The sequence below is a fragment of the Panthera tigris genome, chromosome C2, assembly GCF_018350195.1.
Source record: "Panthera tigris isolate Pti1 chromosome C2, P.tigris_Pti1_mat1.1, whole genome shotgun sequence".
Taxonomy (NCBI): Eukaryota; Metazoa; Chordata; class Mammalia; order Carnivora; family Felidae; genus Panthera; species Panthera tigris.
The window spans coordinates 123,901,526-123,916,357 of NC_056668.1; the positions used below are offsets into that span (position 1 = coordinate 123,901,526).

General features: G+C 37.7%; 1 protein-coding gene across 2 annotated transcripts in view; it reads right to left on the reverse strand.

The window, feature by feature from the left end:
* The window catches only part of ARMC8 (armadillo repeat containing 8), a 109,693-nt gene that overhangs the window by 81,648 nt on the left and 13,213 nt on the right, over positions 1-14,832 (reverse strand). The gene's annotated exons all lie outside the window — the stretch shown is intronic.

Here is a 14,832-nt window from a genome sequence, read left to right on the forward strand (position 1 = left end):
TTAATTTTCATTACTTAACTTTTTAAGATTTTCTTTAAGTAATCTCTACACCCAACAAGGGGTTCAAACTCACAACCCCAAGATGAAGAGCAGCATGTTCTACTGACTGAGCCAACCAGGCACCCCATTTTTTTTTTTAAAAAAAAGAACATATGTTTAAGAACTAGAGAAAAAGAATTTTTGTCCCTTCTGTTTCTTTCTGATGGCTGCTGAAATATGCCCCTGTACTGCCACCCATTCACAATGAATTATCATGGAGAGGAATAAATACCGCTCCATTTTACCCAGAACCCCTAATCAGAAACAGCTAATTGACAAGACACAGTGCCAGCTTAAACCTCTGAGTCACCAAAAATATCTCTGGAGAAAAACTGCATAAATTCTAATTTCCTGATAGAATTAATTCAAAATCTAAACATTTTTTTCCTATTATGAGCTTGCTACCAAAATATCCTCATAAGCAACCCAAATGCCTGCTTTTAGTATGCACTCCATTTATAAAGAACAGTGGCAGCAAACAAGCAAAACTGATAGAAATACTTGTGCCCAACAGATACCATTAAAGTACCTGCTAACAGGATTTGGTTTACTGAAAATAACAGAATCAGAGAGTTAGAAGGATTCTTAATTAGTATTTGTTCCAATCCCTTAGCTAACAAATGAGGGATGGATCTTTACTCTGATGTGAGATTACCAAAGTTTAAGTAGGGATGCAAACAACAGTACAAATACCTCAAAAAATAATATATCAAGAGCAAAATCCAGAGTAAAACTCAAAATAGTATCCTATAATATAAACAATGAGTTTTGTCACTCCACTTGAACATATGTGCTTCCCTGGGTTTCCAACATTGTAAGTCCTTCTGAGTACCTCAGACCCTTAGTTTCCCTTCTATCCAGGGACTGATCTTCAGTTTTACTGTTCCTCTTCACGATCTCTCTCACAGCTCTGGATCTCTTGCCTCTCAATGTGGTTTGGAAAAGGTGCTTGGGTTTAAGACTTGTATCTTAAAAAACTTAAGTTTCACCCACGAACAGCAACTCTCTTTACTACTCTGTACCTGGTTCATTCAATTTTATAAGCACTGAATACCTGCTACATGCAAGGCACTGAGGAAGGCATTAAAGATTTTAAATTTAGCAAGGCATGGTTCCTGCCCTCAAGAATTAATTCTCTACTGCAATTGTGTTTACACCTTTATATTCCCTACTAGAATATAAAACAGAAGTATAAACATATATAGGCAGCACTGAGGAGGGAGTTAGTAAACTAGGAGAATCTGTGATGAAGGCTTCTTAGAGTAGTTTTGTCAAACAAATAAGACAAGGGAAGAAAGAATCAGTGTCCCAACACAGCCATAGTGCATATGAAGCCAACACATATATACCATTAGCAAGTACATACCAGTTGCTGGCAGTGAGAAAGAAGGGAGGATAGATGACATCAAGAATGTAAAACACAAAAGGCTAACCAACAGGTGGCCCATAATTGGAGTACAGATTGTCTTTTGGTCACAGTTCTATGCTAGGTGCCAAAGAAGACACAAAAGTATGTTACAGCAGAACCTTGCATTTAAGGGGCTTGTAATCTAGAAGGGTGTCAGGCATGTACACACACACAAAAAAACAATCCTCTGAGCTAACTAGGTAGCAGTGAGCTAAGGGGATATAGTCACAAATTCAATTTTACTCTGTGCTTTTGCCTAACATATTCATTGATTTGTCTGTATGGGACAGTTCTTTTATTTTACTGCTTCCCTTTATAGACTAGGCACCTCTCCCCTTTCAGCCCTCTTCTCTTTCAAAAAGCAACCTGGAAATTTAAGAATTTGGGAAAGAAGTCAATTGATAAAGATAGTAAACAAACTGGCCAGGGAAAGCTTCTCTAAGAAGGTGATATTTGAGCAAAGACCTGAAGAAGATGAAGGAGTAAGTCATGTAGCCACCCAGGGGTGAAGCTGTTCAGGCAGAGAATGCCAAATGCAAAGGCTCTGAAATTGGAAGTATCTTCTGTGATCAAACAACAGGAGGCCATTATAGGTTGGCGCAGAATGAGTGAAGGAGAAAGCCACACAAAATAAGTTCAGAGAAGAGGGGCCAGATGGTAAAGAGCTACACTGTCCAATATGATGGCCACTGGCCTCATGTGGCTACTGAACATCTGAAATTTGGCTAAGAACTGAACTTTAAATTTCTTTTTCTGGGGGGGAGGGGGAGCGGGAGGAGGGGCAGAGAGAGAGAGAGAATCTTAAGTGTGCTCCGTGCTCAGCAAGGAGCCCAATGTGGGGCTCAATCCCACAACCCTGGGATCATGACCTGAGCCAAAATCGAGTTGGATGCTGAGCCATTCAGGTACCCTGAATTTTACATTTTTTAACTTTAATTAATATGTAAAATTTTAAAACCTGGATTTAAAGACTGGATTCGGTTATTAGGAAACTTTTAAGAATGTCTGGAACTACTTGGGTATGTATATCTACTTGTTTAACTGTAAACTGTATGAAACCGAAATGCCAATCAAGTATTTCCAATCAAAATTTGGCATCCAAATTGTATAAAATACACACCAGATTTTGAAGACTTGAGATAAAAAAGTAAAATAATTTAATAATTCCTTATGTTGTGTTTTGAAATAAAATTTTAATACATTAGTTTAAGTTAGATATATTAAGATTAATTTTTTCTTTTTACTTCTAGAGCATGGCTGCTAAAAACTTTAAAATTATATGTGTAGGTTAAATTAGTTTTCCACTGGATAGGGCTGGGATAGAGCCCTGTTAGTCACTGTAAGGATTTTGCTTTTTATGGTTTGAATTGGGACGCCATTAGAGTTTCGGGAAAAGAGAGACATGAACTGACTTGTTTTAAAAGGATCACTCTGGGGGTGTCTGAGTGGCTTAGTCAGTTAAGCCTCTGACTTCGGCTCAGGTCATGATCTCGCGGTTCATGGGTTCGAGCTCCACATCGGGCTCTGTGCTGACAGCTCAAAGCCTGGAGTCTGCTTCAGATTCTGTGTCTCCTTCTCTCTCTGCCCCTCCCCCACTCACACTCTGTCTCTGTCCTTCTCTCAAAAATAAACATTAACAAATAATAATAAATAAACAAAAAAATAAGTAAATGGATCACTCTGGTTGCAATCTTAGAAACAGACAAACGCATGGAAGGGGATGGAGGACAAAAGCAGGGAGACGAGTGGGAGGCTGTTTCAGTATCAGAAATGCTGTTATTTCAGAGAGATGATGGTAGCCTGGACTAGGACAAGAGTTTTGAAGGTAGTAAAGTTCACTCAGATTCCAGATAAATGTTGAAGTTGAAATGACTACCAAATTGGATATGCTGTCAGAATAGATATGGGCTATGAAAGAAGAGAGGAGCCAAGAGTAACATTTAAGGTTTTTTGCCAGAGTATCCAGAAAGATTTGAGGTGTCAATTAATGAGCTAAGTACGACTGTGAGTGATGCAGATTTGAGAAAACCAAAAATTCAGTTTTGAATATGTTAGGTTTGAGAATTTTACTAGCCATCCAAATGAGAATGTCAAGTTGGCAGCTGGATATAGGAATCTAGAATTTAGGAGAGAGTAGTGGGCTAGAGATACAAATCAAGGAAGTGTCAGCATGTGAATGGGATGAGTTCACTAAGGGAGTTCACTTTACCATGGATAAAGCAAGGTCAGAAGAGCGAATGCTGGAGCACCTGGATCAAGAAGAATTCCCCAAATGAGAGAATGTTTCAAGGAGAAAGTAATCAAATATCCCACATATGAATAAAGTACAGCATAAGATGATGACTAGGGCCTGATACAAAAATATGGAAGTCATCAGCAACCTTGATAAGAGCAGTAGAGGCAGACTGGTGAAGCCAATGACCACTTGAAGAGGGCATAAAAGAAAACAGGAAAAGAGGAATTAGAGAAAATACAACTCTTTCAAGGAGTTTCATTTTGCAAAGGAGAGTGAAGAAACAGACTAGTAGCTAGAGGGAGAAGTGGAGTCAGGAGACCATTTTTTTAAAAGATGGAATTAATTAGAGCATAGTTATTCACTGATGAAAAATCTTTTTTAATTTAAACATTTTTAATGTTTATTTTTTAGAAAGAGAGACAGAGCATCAGCCAGGGAGGGGCACCAAGAGAAGGAGACAGAGAATCCAAAGCAGGCTCCAGGCCCTGAGCTGTCTGCATAGAGCCCAATGTGGGGCTCAACCCCACGAACTGTGAGATCATGACCTGAGCTGAATGAAGTAGGACACTCAACAAACTGAACCACTCAGGCGTCCCTGGAAACTTTTTTAATAGAGAAAAAATATGCTGCAATGAGGCAGGAGAACTTTTGGAGCAATATTCATGAATAATTGAGAGGGAACAAGATTTACTGACCAAGTAGAACATGGAACGTATAATAACTAGAGAGAATTAAGAAGATGGATATGGCAGTGAGCGCTTGTCTCTAATTACTCCTATTTTTTGAGAGTAAAAAATGGTGAGAGTGGGTGGGGACGTGGGTGGTTTGAAGAAAGGAGGAATAAGAAACCGAATGGGCCAGGAAAATGTACCAGGATTGCCAGGCAGCACTAGCCTTCTTGAGGTTCATAATTATGAATTTAAACTATGACCAGTCAGCATGGCTCTTTTTCCCCCAGCAACATTAAAATGTACAGAAGTAGGCATGAAAAAGAGAGCTGAATTTAACCAGGGTTGGAATTTCATCACTCAAGGATGACAAAGCTAGGGGAAGGGGTCAGCTGAGTTGAAGATATATACAAAGTTGTGATTGTAATGATGGATCTACTGAAGGCCAGTAAAAGAGTGGTAGGACTAACAGACTCTAGATAACAAATGGACTCAAGGATTGTTGACAATGGAGCAGTGGAAGGAGTGGCTTGGAAGGACAGAAGGTGGTGGCTAGGATACCTGAAATTGAGATTATGGACGAACTTTAGTTATCAAGTCAAGGTCTAGGAAATGACCATGGGAACAAGTACCTCAAGGCAGGATGGAGGATATGGTCATTGGGGAAGCCTACAGCTTAAGAAAAATTATCTACATAGGCAATGAAATTTCCATATTTCCATAAATCATCACACAAGTAGTTCTAGAGAAAGTGACTGTGAGCTACGAGCTAAATCTTAAAGAAATGAAGGAGAATGAGCCTATAGATGCACAACAAGGTAGAGTCAGAGAAGATACAGATCAGGACTATTTAGAGAAAAGGGAAAGACAGGGGTCTGAAAAGAGCAATGAGGAGCAAGTCTATTTCCATCTCTAGAGATAGAGGGATATCAAAGACATGGAAGGAAAAACAGCCACCAGCTGAAGTTTACAAAAGAAAGCTGGGAAAAAGTGTCACCAGAGGAACTCCCAGGTCAGTCTAAACAAAAAAGATGAAAGAAATGTTCAGAGAAGCAGCAGGAGAAAGACCAAGGGATGTGGATAGAAAACTAAAGACAGTTATATGGGCATACGGAATGACCCTAGACACCTGGACTTTTTGTGGTAGTTAATGTAAACAGATATAAAGAGCTTAATCCTGATGATCTCAAGGGAAAAAGAAGTGTGGCTATGATACTGGGGAGGAGTGGGAAGAGCTTTGGGGCTCTTCTTCATTCTTGCCAACAACAGTGCAGGGAGGGACAGTTTGATCTGGGCACTCCTTATTTACTCCAGAAATAGGAGAAGCACTGGGGTTCCTTCTTCCCTCCTGCCCATAGAGATAAGAGGATTAGGAGGGTTTCTGATGTCCTGTCCTTTCAAGATGTGACTTCACTTTCAATTCAAAACACCAATGCCCTTTTAAATTGCTTCCTGTAACTTCCGGTAGCTAAACACATGGTGAATCTTCCATTCCTCCAACTGACCGAGTGAATGTGCCAAGCAGCCAACTAAAGCTCAGGATACAGTCTGTGCCCATAAAGGAGAGCAAAGCTAGCCAGGGTCAGACTGTGACCTCCGCGATTTGGCACAAGGCTTCAAACAAATGACCTAACAAGTCCTTAAAAGCTGGATCTGAACTCATTTTATGCATTCAAAGCTGCAGTAAAGCTACTACAAATGTATATATAAAACCCCTGTTGCATTTTATACTTACTAGCACTCCCTGAAATTATATTACATGAAAAGGTACATGGGTACCTTTAGCAGAAAGTTTGTAGATACCAAATTTGTGAATCAGAGTTAATTCTAAGAAGAGTTGAATCCACCGTGTGTACAAACAGGTATTAATCATTAAAAAGAAAGAGAAGCCTGAAGCAAATTTCTTTTTGTAGGAAAACAAAAACAGAAACAGGTAATAAGCCGCATTCCATTATGGAGAAGTACTAAGGAAAGCAATTTCCCTTTTATTAGGGTGACCAACTATGACAGACAGCCTCTAAGATGGCCCCCAATGATACCTACCCCCTGGTATTCAAACCCTGTGAAATGTGTTCCCTTGAGTGAAGACTGGACTTAGTAACTTGATTCTAGCAAACAGAATGCAGTGGAGGTGACGGGATGTCATTTCAGAGTTGGGTGTGTGTGTGTGTGTGTGTGTGTGTGTGTGTGTGTGTGTGTGTGTAAGGCCAGCTGCCATGCTGTGCTATGGAGAGGCTCACATGGAATGGAACTGCAGGAAGCCCCTAGCCGTCGGCCAGCAAGGAACCGCAAGTGCCCACATGGAACGAAATCCTGCCAATAACCATGTGAGTGAGCTTGGAAATAGATTCTCCCTCAGTTGAGCCTTCAGGTAAAACATGGTTCCTCCTAACACCCTGACTGCAGCCTCTCAAGAAACTTTGGGGCAGAGGTACTGACTAAGCCACACCTGAATTCCTGACCTACAGAAATTGTGAGATAATAAGTATAAGTTTTAAGCAGCTAAGTTTCAGGGTAATTTGTTACACAATACAATAAATAACTAATACACCTTCAATTTTTTCATCCAAAATAGGATAATTTTAAAGAGTGAACGAGAGCACTATTAATCGTTATCACAAAGTAACAAACATAAACGAAGAGTGCTAGAAACAAAGTAGGCTGTACGACCATCCTACTTTTAATCCTTCTTTAGTAGTACCTAAGAGGAAAAACTTAGAGATACCTCAGAAAACTGGCCAGACAATCCTGAAAAGGCAAACTAAAACAGTCTCTAATTACCCTTCTGAATAAGACACAGACAAAGCACTTTCTCACAGCACTGCTGAAGCCTATAGGTAATCACAGAAGACATTTTTCTGCTGCCTCTCTGAAGCCTTTGAGTCTGCCCCACCCAGCTGCCACACTCTCCAGCTGCCTTGCTGAAGCCAGCGGACACACAATCCACACAGGGAACATCTCGATTGCCTCGCCCTGATGACCAAGAAGGGTGGCTTTCCAGAGCAGCACAGGACTATACAACTGGATAGAGAGCTCCTGGCAGGCCACCACCCCCAGGACACTGCAGAGACAGAAGGAAGACTGAAACACAACACTCTTCATGTGAAAAAAGCCTATTTGCTTGGCATAGAGCTTCAGCCTGAAGGCCAGGCATCAAATTTCCCACACACTAGAGGCTAAAAAGGTACTCCCAGGGAGACAACATACTTGTCCACCACCTGGGCCTTGGGCTCAGCAAAACTTCCCAGTAATGAGTTTATACACTTGTCTGGAGCCCAGACTTTTGCAACTGTTGCCTTATGGACACCTCTAGATCCTATGGTCTCGAGGCCCACAGGAACTACAAATGTAGCCCCACAGGACTGCATATATTTGCACAGTTGAAAAACTGCTGCCTGAAGGTCTGGCTTCCAATCAGCCTGAAACTAGGTGCTAAAAGAGATTCCTTCTCTTGGATTGCTCACAGGTCTTGGCACATCCTCAATAACAGGGGCTTATCAAGAATAAATCAGGCAGTTTAAACAATCACAAAAGTAAAAGAGACAACCAAGAGCTAGTCAAGGTTGAAGGATAAGGATCAGAACCTACATAAAACCACTCCTTCAAGACTGAGAAAGGTAGCTGCTTTGCCTGACAGAAACAAGTGCAGATAATCAAACAAAATGAGGAAACAGAGAAATATGTTCCCAACAAAAGACAACAAAACCTCAGAACAAGACCTTAATGATATGGAGACAAGGAATCCACCTGGATAAGGAATTCAAAATAATGGTCATAAAAATGTTCATGGAACTTGGAAGAATGGATGAACACAGTGAGAACTTCAACAAAGCCAAAGCACCAAAGAAAAGTCACAGGGCTAAAGAATACAATAACTGAACTGAAAAATGCACTGGAGAGGTGCAAACAGCAGACTGGATGAAGTAGAAGTACACATCAGTGAGCTGGAAGATAAATCAATGGAACTCACCCAAACAGAGCAGCCAAAAGAAAAATAATCTTAAAAAATGAAAATAAGGGATCTCTGGAACAACATCAAGTAGAATAATATTTGCATTATAGGAAGTCCAAGAAGAAGAAAATACAGATAAAGACACAGCAAACTTACTTGAAGAAATAATGGCTGAAAATTCCCCTAAAGAAGGAAACAGACATTCAGGTCCAGAAAGTCTAGAGAGTTCCAAAGAAAATGAACCCAAAGACAGCCACACTAAGACATATTATAATTAAAATATCAGAAGTTAGAAATAATGAATCTTTTTTCCTTTTTGTTTTTGAGAGACAGAAGGAGCATGAGCAGGGGAAGGCGAGAGAGAGAAACTTGAAGTAGGGTCCATGCCCAGCTCTCAGCCCAGAGTGGGGCTTGATCCCACAATGTGAGATCGTGACCTGAGCCAAAATCAAGAGTTGATCAACCGAATAAGCCACAAAGGTGTCCCAAAAGAGAATCTTAAAAGCATCAGGAGAAAAACAAATTGTTATGTTCAAGAGAAATCCCATAGGCTATCAGATTTCACAGCAGAAAGTTTGTAAGCCAGAAGGGAGTGGCTTGATATATTCAAAGGGCTGAAAGGATAAAAACCTCCAACCAAGAATACCCAGCAAGATTACCATTCACATTTGAAGGACAGTTTTCCAAACAAAAGCAAAAAGAGTTTATCACTATTAAGCCATCCTTACAAGAAATTAAAGAGACTTCTTTAAGCTAAGAAAAAATGACACTAATAACAAGAAAACATACAAAACTAAAAATTCTTACTGAAAAAGGTAAATAAATATATAGTAACAATAGTGGATTAATCACTTATAAAACTAAGATGGTTAAGATAAACATGATAAAATTAACTAAAACTATAATAATTAGTCAAGAGATACTAAAATAAAAAGATGTAAAAAGGGGCATAAAATGTAGGGTGGGAGAAAATAAAATTATAGTTTTGTAATGTATTCAAATTTAAGTTGCTATTAACTTAAAATAGATTATTACATACCCAAGATAATATGTGTGAATTTCACGGTAACCACAAAGCAAAAAACTTAGAGTAAACACACAAAATGAGGGGGCACCTGGCTGGCCTAGGTGAGTATATGGCTTTGACTCAGGTTGTGATCTTGCAGTTTGTGAGTTTGGGCCAGCATTGGGCTCTCTACTGTCAGTGCAGAGCCTGCTTTGGATCCTCTCTCTCCCTCTTTATCTGACCCTCCCCCAATTGTGTTCCCTCTCCCTCTCTCAAAAATAAATAAAACATTAAAAAAAATTTTTTAATGCACAAAATAAGAAAGAAATCTAAACACTAAAGAAAGTCATCAAACCACAAGGGAAAAGAGAAAAACAAGGACAGAGAAGAACTAAAACACAGCCAGAATACAATGAACAAAATGGCAAAAAGTACATACCTATCAATAATTACTTTAAATGCAAATGGACTAAATTCTCCAACCAAAAGACATAGAGTGGCTATATAGATTTTTTTTTAAAGGACACATCCATACCTTGCCAACAAAAGACTCAATCCAGAGGACAAAAACACACAGAGACTGAAAGTGAAGGAATGGAAAAAGATATTCCATGCAAATAGAAAAAGAAAACCAGTGTAGTGATTCTCTTATTAGACAAAATAGACTTCAAAACAAAGACTGTAATAAGGGACAAAAAGAGGCACTACAAAATAATAAAGAGGTCAATCCAACAAGAAGATACACCATTTATAAATATATATTCACCCAACAGAGAAGCTCCAAAATACTTACAAATATAAATAAACATAAAAGGAGAAAAAGATAGCAAAACAATACAAATAGGGGATTTTAACACCCCCCCCCCGGCCTTAAATCAATGGATTGATCATCCAGAGAATCAGTAAGAAAACATTGGTCCTGAATGACATATTAGACCAGATGGACTTAATAGACATATACAGAATATTTCATCCCAAAGCAGCAGAATATACATTCAAGTGCACATGAACATACTTCAAGATAGCTCATGTTAGGCTACAATACTCAATTTCAGGAAGACTGAAATTATATGTAAAGCATCTTTCTGACCACAATGGTATGAAACTAGTAATCAATTAGAAGAAAAAAACTGGAAGAACTACAAATACATAGAGATTAAACATGTCACTGAACAACTATTGGGTCATAGAAGTAACAAAAAAAAATACCTAGAGACAAATGTAAACAGAAATACAACATATCAAAATCAATCAGATGCAGCAAAAGCGGTTCTAAGAGGGAAGTTCATAACAATACAGGTCCACCTCAAGAAACAAGAGAATCTCAAATAAATAACTTTATACTAAAGGAACTAGAAAAAGAACAAAGCCCAAAGTTAGCAGAAGGAAGGAAATAATAAAGATCAGAGTGGAAATTAAACAAAGACTAAAAGAAAATAAAAAAGGTCGACAAAATTAAGAAACAGGTCTTCAAAACGATAAACAAAATGGACACACTTTTAGTTGGACACACGAAGAAAAAAAGAGAGAAATTCAAATGAAATTAGAAATGAAAGAAGCCAAGTTACAACTGATACCACAGAAACACAAAATCATGGGACTACTATGAACAATTATATGCCAACAAATTAAACACAGAAGAAATGGATAAACTTCTAGAAATTTAAAATATTCCAAGACTGAATCATGAAGAAATAGAAAAGCAGAATAGACTGATTACTAATGAGAACATTCAATTAATAATCAAGAACCTCCCAACAAACAAAAGTCCATGATCAGAGAGCTTTACTGGTGAATTTGAGAAGATTTAACTCAAAGATTTAATATGATTCTTCTCAAACTCTTCCAAAAAACTCAAGAGGAGGAAAAGCTTCCAAACACATTTTATGAGACCAACATTACCCTGATACCAAATCTGGATAAGGACACCACAAAAAAAGAAAATTACAGGCCCAACATCCCTGATGAACACAGATGCAATAATCCTCAACAAAATATTACCCAACCAAACTCTACAATATATTAAAAGGATTATACATCATGATCAAATGGGATTTACTCCAGAGATGCAAGAATGGTTCAACATCCAATAATTAATGTCATACATATTAAAATTAAAGATAAAAATTACATGACCATCTCAATATACACAAAAAAAACATTTAACAAAATCCAACATCCATTTATTTAAAAAAAAACAAAAACAAAAACCTCTAATATTGGTTACATAGGAAACATGCTTCAAAATACTAAAGGCAATACATGACAAACCCACAGCTAAGATCATACTCAGTGGTGAAAAGCTGAAAGCTTTTCCACTAAATCAGGAACAGAACAAACAGCCCATTCTTTCCACTTGTATTCAACATTGTACTGGAAGTCTCAGTCACAGCAATTAGGCAAGAAACAGAAATAAAAGGCATAATATTAGAAAGAAAAAATCAAAATTGTCACTACTTGCAGGCAATATACTATATATAAAAAATCCATAGATTCCACCAATAAACTATTAAAACTAATAAATGAATTCAGTGAACTTGTGGGATAAAAGTAATAAAAATAATGAACTATCAGAAAGAAAACAATCCCAATCACAATTGCATCAAAAAAGAATGAAAACTTTAAGGCACAGATGAAAGAAACTGAAGACACAAACAAGTATTCTGTGCTCATCAAGTGGAAAAATCAATATTGTTAAAATATCCATACTACCCAAAGCAATCTACAGGTTCAATTCAATCTCTCAAAATTCCAAGGACATTTTTCATAGAACTAGAACAAATAATTCTAAATTTTGTATGGAACCACAAAAGACCCAAAACAACCTGGGGGGGGGGGGAGGGAAACTAAGAGTTATCATGTTCCCTGGTTTCAAATTATACGACAAAGCTTTAGAAATCAACACAGTACGGTAACAGCACAAAAACAGACACATGTATCAACAGAAAAGAGCCCCGAAATAAACCCAATTCTATGTGGTCAATTAACTTCTAACAAAGAGTCAAGAATATACAGTGGGAAAGGACAGTCTCTTCAACAAATCATGTTGGGAAAACTGAACAGCTACAATACAAAATAATAAAAATGGACCACTATTAAAAAAAATGGAACACTATTTTACTGTATACATAAAAACAACTCCAAGTAGATTAAAAACTCAAATATACAACCTAAAACCATAAAACTCCTAGAAGAAAACATAGGTGGTTAAGCTCCTTGACAATGGTCTTAGCAATATTTTTTGTATCTGACTCCAAAGGCAACAGAAAAAAAATCAACAATAAACATATATGAATACATCATCCTAAAAAGCTTCTACACAGCAAAGGAAACAAAAAGGCAACCTACTAAATGAGAGAAGATATTTGTAAATCATATATTCTATCAAAGGTTAACAGCCAATACATACAAAGAACTCATACAATCCCGTAACAAAAAAAATCCAATTAAAAAATGAGCAGAGAATCTGAATCGATATTTTTCTAAGAATATACACGATGGACAACAGGCATTATGAAAAGATACTCAAAATCATTAATCATCAAGGAACGGCAAATCAAAACTAAAATGAGATATCACCTTAGAGCTATCAGAATGGCTAGAATAAAAAACAAGAAATAACCAGTGTTGGCAAGGATGTGGAGAGAGGGAATCCTTGTGTACAGATGGGAATGTAAATTGGTGCATCTACAATGGAAAACAGTATAAAGGTTCCTCAAAAAACTAAAATTAGAGCTACCACATAATACAGCAATTCCACTACTGGGTATCTAGCTGAAGAAAATATAAACACTAATTCAGAAAGATAAGTGCACCCCTATGTTCACTGCACCATTATTTACAATAGCCAAGGTATGAAAAAAAAACTGTGTCCATTAATGTACGAATGGATAAAGAAGATGTAGTATATATAACTGACCCTTAAACAACAAAGGTTTAAACTTCATAGGTCTGCTTATGTGCAGATTTAAGGTACTATAAATGTATTTTCTTCCTTATGATTTTAATATTTTTTTCAAGCTTACTTTATTATAAGAATACAGTATATAATATATACAATACATGTGCTATTTGGCTGTTGATGTTATCAGTAAGTCTTTTGGTCAAAACTATACTAGTAGTAATTAAGTCTGTGGGGAGTCAAAAGTTGTATGTGGATTTTTGACTGCATGGGAGTTGTGTCCCAACCCTCATGTTGTTCAAGGGTCAACTATGTATACTATGGTATACTATGGAATATTACTCAGCCATAAATGAGAATGAAATCATGGCATTTGTGACAACATGGATGGACCTTGAAGGTATTATGCTAAGTGAGAGAAGTCAGAGAACGACAAATACTGCATGTTTTCACTTATATGTGGAATCTAAAAAACGAAACAAAACAAAATAAAACCAAGACTCAGATACAGAGCATAGATTAATGGCAGGGGCAGAGGCGGGGGGAGGAGGCAGGGGACCACATGGCTAAGGGGAATCAATAAATACACAGTTTCAGTAATAAAACATATGTCATGGGATGTAATGTACAGTACAGATCATGGGAAATAGAGTCAATAACACTGTATTAATTTTGTTAGGTGACAGATGGTAACTAGACATATTGTAGTGACCATTTCACAATGCATAGAAATGTCAAAACGCTATGTTGTACACCAAAAAGTAATATTAATACTGTATGCCAATTATGCTTTAATAAATAAAAATAAATCCCCGCCACTTGGAAAAAAAAATTCTTAAGGAAGGGTTTTGAATGTCGAATTACTAAATTCCAGACTTACCACATACGGGATTTAACTTAAAAATTAAGAGAAATAAAATTGTTCAACTGCTGTTTTACAACTTGAAGTAAAACAATGAGTTTATTAAACAATGAAGACTAACAGTGTTAATAAGAAAATATTAAGCTATTTTATTTTGTTCATTAAAGTCTTGCTGTATGTACATTTCATTAAAATATAATGTTTTGGGGGCGCCTGGGTGGCGCAGTCGGTTAAGCGTCCGACTTCAGCCAGGTCACGATCTCACGGTCCGTGAGTTCGAGCCCCGCGTCAGGCTCTGGGCTGATGGCTCAGAGCCTGGAGCCTGTTTCCGATTCTGTGTCTCCCTCTCTCTCTGTCCCTCCCCCATTCATGCTCTGTCTCTCTCTGTCCCAAAAATAAACAAACGTTGAAAAAAAAAATTAAAAAAAAAAAAAATATATATATATAATGTTTTGGGGTGCCTGGGTGGCTCAGTCGGTTGAGCGGCCGACTTCGGCTCAGGTCATGATCTCGTGGTCCGTGAGTTCGAGCCCCGCGTCGGGCTCTCAGAGCCTGGAGCCTGTTTCAGATTCTGTGTCTCCCTCTCTCTGACCCTCCCCCGTTCATGCTCTGTCTGTCTCTGTCTCAAAAACAAATAAACGTTAAAAAAAAAATTAAAAAAAAAAATGTTCTTTATTTCTAACATACTCAAGCATTGTGTGGCAGGAAGAACAAATGATCTGGCATTTGAAGACTTGGGTTTGAGTCCTCATTCTACTAC